Consider the following 6,575-nt stretch of genomic DNA (forward strand, 5'->3'; position numbering starts at 1 on the left):
TTAATGCTAGTAATGTGGCAGAAGCACACTTGGAGTAGGCTGAGTGTGCATGTAGACTACTCTTCTGGGAAGTTTGTTTGGAAAAGGAGAAAAATGAGCAATAACTGGAGGGGTGAGGAGTTGAGGGGGACATTATTTTAAGGTGGAAGAGACTGTTTTACCTGCTACTGATAAGCGTCCAGTTGAGAGAAAGAGGATGACTACTACATAAGAAAGAAAAGGGATAGTTGATGGTGTGAGAAGTTGGGAAAGGAGAGACTACAAACACCATCAGAAACAGTGGTCCTCCGAGAAGGTACTATTTCACTATTACAGGAGGAAAGTCCCTCAGAGGATGCTGATGAGGTAATGTGGGAAGTGGAGGCCCTGCCTGATGTTTCAATCTTCTCAATGAAGTAAATAATGAGGTTATCTGCTATCAGGGAGAGTGAGAGAAATCAATCCCTGCTATGACACAAGGATTGGAGGTTTAAGAAAGCAGTGGGGAAGATTTGAATTAGTCACCATGGAGAGTGAACGGTACTAAGGCAACTTAATATCTACTAGAATTGTGAATCAGTGTTGAGAGCTCAATTGAGATTGGTGATTTATAGTGGAGCAGATCCAGTTTGTAATAATGGGGGCACATAAGCAGACAGCCAAGGAAATGGAGCCCTCTGGGTAAAACTAGGTTTCTGTTAGGTAAAAAAGGTTGAGAGTGCTGATTAGGGAGCAGCTGGTCAAGAGGGCTCTGGTAGAAGTCTTGAGGAGATGGTGAAAAACTGATAGATTGGGTCCAGAAAAAAGCAGAGCAGTCAGAACATCAATGTGAGGGTGGAGGTGGGGAGTGGACTGATAACTTTGGGAGATGTGGGGCATGGTAGATTTAGTCCTAGTATCTTTCAGGAGTTATCAGGCTCTGTACCTTGTGGCCAGAAAACTGGTTCTCTCAACCTGGGTTGGTGGCAGCTGCAGGAGCTCTAGAAGCTCTAGAATAATGATGACCGCAGAGGTGGCCATCTCTGTACCTTTTGTAGTCTAGAGTGGAACAGGGTCTATGGTGAGGCCTCTCTATCAATTACCTAAGGATGAGGCTGTATTCCTCATACTAGAAATTGAGAGTGAGAGGGAAAGCCCAAGAGGAGCTAAAATTTGGACATTTCCTTCTCTTGGTTTAGACTGAGAAGGTACCAAAATATCTAAGAGTAATCCTCTGGGTCGTAGGTCTTAAAATGGTGTCTAATATCTCTCTGCTCCATCTGTGCCAACTTACTCACCATAGCCAAGCAATCAAGCAAGCTGCAAATGCTATCTGGTATTCAAACCCAGGCAATTACCCAGAATCACTGACCCTCTTCTAAGAGGAGATAAGGTGAGCATGAATTCTTGTGTTCAAATTCTGCCTCAGTTAACTGTATGGCCTTAGACAAGTGACTTAACCTGTCTGTCCCTTATTTTCTTCATCTGGAAAACAGAGACAATAACAGTTCCTACTTTACAGAATTGCTGTCACAGAGGATTAAGTGTCTTATTATATATAAATCCTTAGAACAATACCTGGTACATTCTAAGTGTTTGTTTTTATTATCAATTCTCTCTTCCATTCTCCCTTTTAATTACTTTAAAAGATGGATTTTCTTCTTTAATTTTTTTTACTCTCTTTTTTACAGAATCTTAATTACTTGATAATACTTTGCTTGCTGTAATCTCCCTGGCTCTCAACCCTAACTTATATAACTACTCCCGATCCTTCCCCTGTGGTGGTTCATTCCTGGGTCTGTTTACCTGTAGACCAAATAAGCTCAGGTCTTCCACCTGTTCCTCATATGATGTGACTGCTGGTTTGTCACTAGTGTAGTGACACACCTTTGGACACTCTGTACTTTGTCATTGTATCCCTGTTTAAATGGCCTGTCCAGAATGGAGCACAAGCACTCCAGGTGGGATGTGACAAGGGTAGATGAGGGAAGAACTATCTTTTCTCTTGCTCTGATTCTATACTTCTATTAATGCAGCCTAAAATCTAATTACCTCTGTTGGCAGCATCATCACTCTGTTGGCTTGAATTGACTTTACAATCAAATCAAGGTCCTTTTCACCATGTGCTGTTGTTAAACCAGCCAAGTCTCTTCTATCCTGTGCTAGAGGACAAACCATCTATAGTTGCTGGGAGGAAGTCAAGTTCAACAGTCAATGCCCAGTATCTGAGGGGTTGAGTAATAAAGGAAAGGTAGTCCAGGCAAGTTGGTGACTGGGATTCATGACATATGATACCAGCTGCCTGCCCAGTAAGGATTTCCATCTTCTTCCTTACTTACAGAATTCCAACTTTGTTCAGAGCAGCAATGTCCCCACCTAAATGTACCAGATTTCTCAGCTTCCTCTGGAGCTAGGAGTGTCCATATGACACAGTTCTAGTCAGAGAGATGCAGGTGAATGGCACTGAGTAGAGTGGTGCATTCTGAATAGGCAAAGCCTCTCTAGAAGGTCTTTTGCATTTAGCCTTCTTGCTGTGTAGCTGGTTCCCCTTCTTCCTTTCTATAATACAGACATGAGGCCCAGAGCTGCAGCAGCTGTCTTGTGGCCATGAGACAAAAAACAAGTAGATGAAAGACTACCCTAAGGACGGTGAAGATGAAAAGCCAGGGTCTTGATGGCATTGTTGAACTGACATACCAGCCCTGGGCCATGTATCCAGGGACTATTTGTTCCATAAGACAAATAAACCTCCATTTATTTAAACCACTATTGTAGAGTTGCCCATTATTTGTGGCCAAGAGCACAAGTAACTGACACACGGTTACAACATATGAACACTGGGGATCCAAATGGAAGATAAACATGACTATAGGAATTTAGACACTTAGAAATACAAGTGGACAGTTGGAATCATAGGAGCCCATCAGTAGGCCATTAGGTCCCAGCCACTGGCTTGGGATTCAGGCTCAGAACTCTCTCCCTAGATAGCAGACTAAAAGAGCATGACTGGGCCTAGGCCTTGAAAGGGGACTGGTGGTCAGGCAGGGTCTCTGACTGGGAGACTCAGTCACAGGACATGAGACAGAAGATCAGGGATCAGAAATGAGCAATGAGGTAGAAGCTCAGTGTAAACTTGCGATCAGACTCAAGTTGGTATCAATGGGACTACCTGATGCTGAGTTCCAGTGTGCAGGATGGGGTTACTTCAATCTTTTCTGTCTTAGGACAGGGATAGCCTGCAGGTGAGAGGAAAATTACTCCAACTATGGAAGGAGGAGGGGAACAGAGGGTGGGATCCTGGCAGAGCCTGACAAGCTTCAGCTCAAGCTATGCTTTAACCATCCTGACACTCTTCTTACAGGTTCTTAGATTCACCCTTGATTAGGAGCTCTTGTTTCCATCTTTTGCCCATGACCCTTTAAGATATGAGCTTAACAGAAAGCTCCCTGTGTAACCACAGTAGTCTCGTTAAACAGCTCTACTTCTTCTTCTTCCTAATTGTCAGAATATCCCTGTGGAAAACCTTCCCCTTCTCCTCCTCCAAATTTTCTTCCCCCTCCCTGGTTTGAGAGTACTCTATGACTCTTGTTGGGCAGTCTGGGTCCCCTTAGAAGTGATCTACCTTTATCCTCTGACTTTAGACCCTGCTGATCTAGAAGCAGGTAGGAAGAAAGGGCTGGGAAGGAGGCCAGGACCCATTAGCTCTAAGGAGCAGCAACTCTCCTCCCCACCTGTCTATTCTGCCCCCTGAGGCCTGATTAGAAGCCAATGCCTTCCCTTCCCCAATCCCAATTTCTTGTGGCATCTAGGGCATCTAGAGCATGAGAGCGTCCTCTGGCCACTGGTGTCCTGCTACCTCTCCTTTTTGTGCAGTGGGTGCTGTGTGAATAAGTTCTTGTTACATTTTGCTCCTGCGATAAATGGACCTATTCACCCTGTGTGTGGGGGGGAGAAGGAGGAAGTCTTGCCTGAGTGACTTCTCACAGAAAGTTCTGGAGGTGCTCAGAGCTGATAGCCTAGGTCTGGCAGGGTGCTCTGTCATTGGTATTCAAGGGTGTCCATCACTGTAGCCCTGCCAGTCAGCTCTGAACTAGGTATCTGTAAGTGATTAGCTTTCTTTATTAAAGAGAACACTGAAACCTCTAAGTACGAAACAAAGAAGGGCTCTGGAAAGACGATTGCTAGGTGGGCAGGGCCAGTTGTGCCAGTGTCACTAACTCAAGCCCTTTAGTTTCATTGATCTTCCTTCTTCAGGTTCTGTCTCTACCTTATTCTTTTTATCTAGGCCAGTCCTAAGTCCTTTCAATTCTATTTCTGTCATTTCTCTCCCATGTGCATTTATTTTCTTCAGCCCCACTGCCACTGTTTTAATTCAGTCCTCAACACCTCCAACCTGGACTACTAACCAGTCTCCTAACCAGTTTTCTCAAGTCTCCCCCTGCTATCCATCCCAGTCTCTATAGGGCAGTCAAATCAGTCTTCTAAAAACACAAATCTGACCATGTCACCTCCTGCTGAAAACCTTTCAGCCTCTTCCGTGTCTCTTAGTTCCCTTGAGATAAAGTCCAAACTACTTAGCATGGCACTCAGGGTCCTTCACGATTTGGCTCCTGCCAAATCCTCAGCCTTATTTTTGGCTGTGCTCCCATTTCACACCTAATTTCAATGAACTACTTTGCAGTTTTCTGAACATGCCATTCTTGGCTTTGCTTCTGGGTCTTTACACATGACATTCCCTCTGCCTGGGACATCCTGCAGACACCACCTTCTCTCTCCTATCTGTCTGGCCAGTTCTTACTCATCCCTCAAGACTTCAATTCAACTCCCTCAATTCAAGACACATATTTTACTCATGTCTATATCTCTGATGCCTAGTACAGTATCTGGAACATAACAGATCCTCAATAGATGTTTGCCCAATAAATGAATGTCTCCAATTCAAGTGGCTGTGGGCAAAATCATCTCTGAGGGAAGCTGGTAGAATTCCACTCATATCATCCTTATTACACTGGGTTGCAATTCCTTCTTTAAAAAGGCTGCTTCCTTATTCAACTGGGAACATCTCAAGGGCAAGGTCATATCTGACCCACCTCAGTCTCCCAGCTAGTCCCCGGCATAGTACTTGGAACATAATGAATGAATAGGCCTCCCCAATGCCTGAAAGTTTTATTCCTTGTCCCCTCTACTCCCTTCCCCACAATCTCACCACAATACAGCCAAAATGTCAGACTTGTGGCTTCACAACCACACAAGGCCCCTCCTCATCCGTGAAACTTCTCCTACCCACCCACTAAACCCTGCCATTTCTTTAGGAACCAGCTCAAATTCTCCCTCTTCCAGAAAACTTTTGTGCATCCACCCCACCCCATCTCTGAGTGGTGCTAATGATTCCCAACTATCTCATTTAGCCATTGGCATCCCCTCATGTCACTCAGGGGAAAACCAAGACTCAGAGAAAGAAAAGGCTCTCTCAGTTGGCATATTCAGTAGTAGAACTATTATCTGGATCTGAATCTGCAGCCCATGAATCCTCCAACATCTACACCTTGTTTTCTCATGTACACTGTAATTTCCTTTAAGGCAAGACTGTCTTCCACCTCTTCATCTTTCCAGGCTTTACTGGAATGTTAAGAGTTTAAGAGTTAAAACTGCCTGAGTTTTCTACATTGTGTGATCTTAGACAACTTAACCACTGTAAATCTCAGCTTCCCCATATGTAAATGGAGATAAGAGTAGGGCCTATCATAAGAGTGTTGTGAAGAATAAGTGAAATAATGCCTATAAAGTGCCTAGAGCAGTAAGGTAGCACTTCATATATGCTCAATAACAGCTATTTTCTTTATTGTTATTTTTATTAACAGTCCTTACTGGTAGAGGTTGAATAAAAATCAGAATGTGGGAGTTACTGGGAATGGGAGGGAGTGAGGAAAGAAGGTAGAAAGCCAGACAAATCTGAGATTTGGTGGCATCCAAACAAGGTTAGTAGCGGGGCAAGACGCTTGTATGTCTGAGTTCCTAGTGCCATGTGACTGGGAGGGCCCCAAGCACATGGTTCCATTACAGCAGCACAGCTTCCCTAACTCTTGCTTAGCTATTCTCAGCAGTCTGTAGGGGGAGCCAGAAATCTAGGACCGGGGAGAGGCTGCTGGAAATGTAACTAAGGGCAGAAACGACACCTCATCACTACTGCCCATCTAAGTCGGCTATTTTGCCCCCTCCAAGACGCTCTCCAAGTTCTGCCCTCTGCGACAGCTAAACTGGGAGCTGTCCTTCAGCACCAGGGGCCGCCTCTCGGCCTCAGGCAGGACAGTCAGGATGACAGCTGAGTTGGGGACTCGGGACTGGTCCGTTCCGCAGCCGGCTCCAACGTCTCCTAGTCACGGGGACAGGGGAAGCGACCCAGGGAGGCAGCGAGACGTGACGGAGATGCCTCCTGCCTTCTGCTTCCAAGAATCACCCTCAGAAGTCCCCTCGCCTTTGGGGGTAGTGAGAGGCTGTCCCGGGGGACAGGGGGGGGGTGGCCGCCCATGGTGGCGGGGGAGGAGGAGCGCTGGGGTCTGGGACTCAGCTTGTGGCGTGTGCACGCGGAAAGTGGGCGGATGAACGGAGGCGTTGAA

The sequence above is a fragment of the Manis pentadactyla genome, chromosome X (genome assembly GCF_030020395.1).
Source record: "Manis pentadactyla isolate mManPen7 chromosome X, mManPen7.hap1, whole genome shotgun sequence".
NCBI lineage: Eukaryota > Metazoa > Chordata > Mammalia > Pholidota > Manidae > Manis > Manis pentadactyla.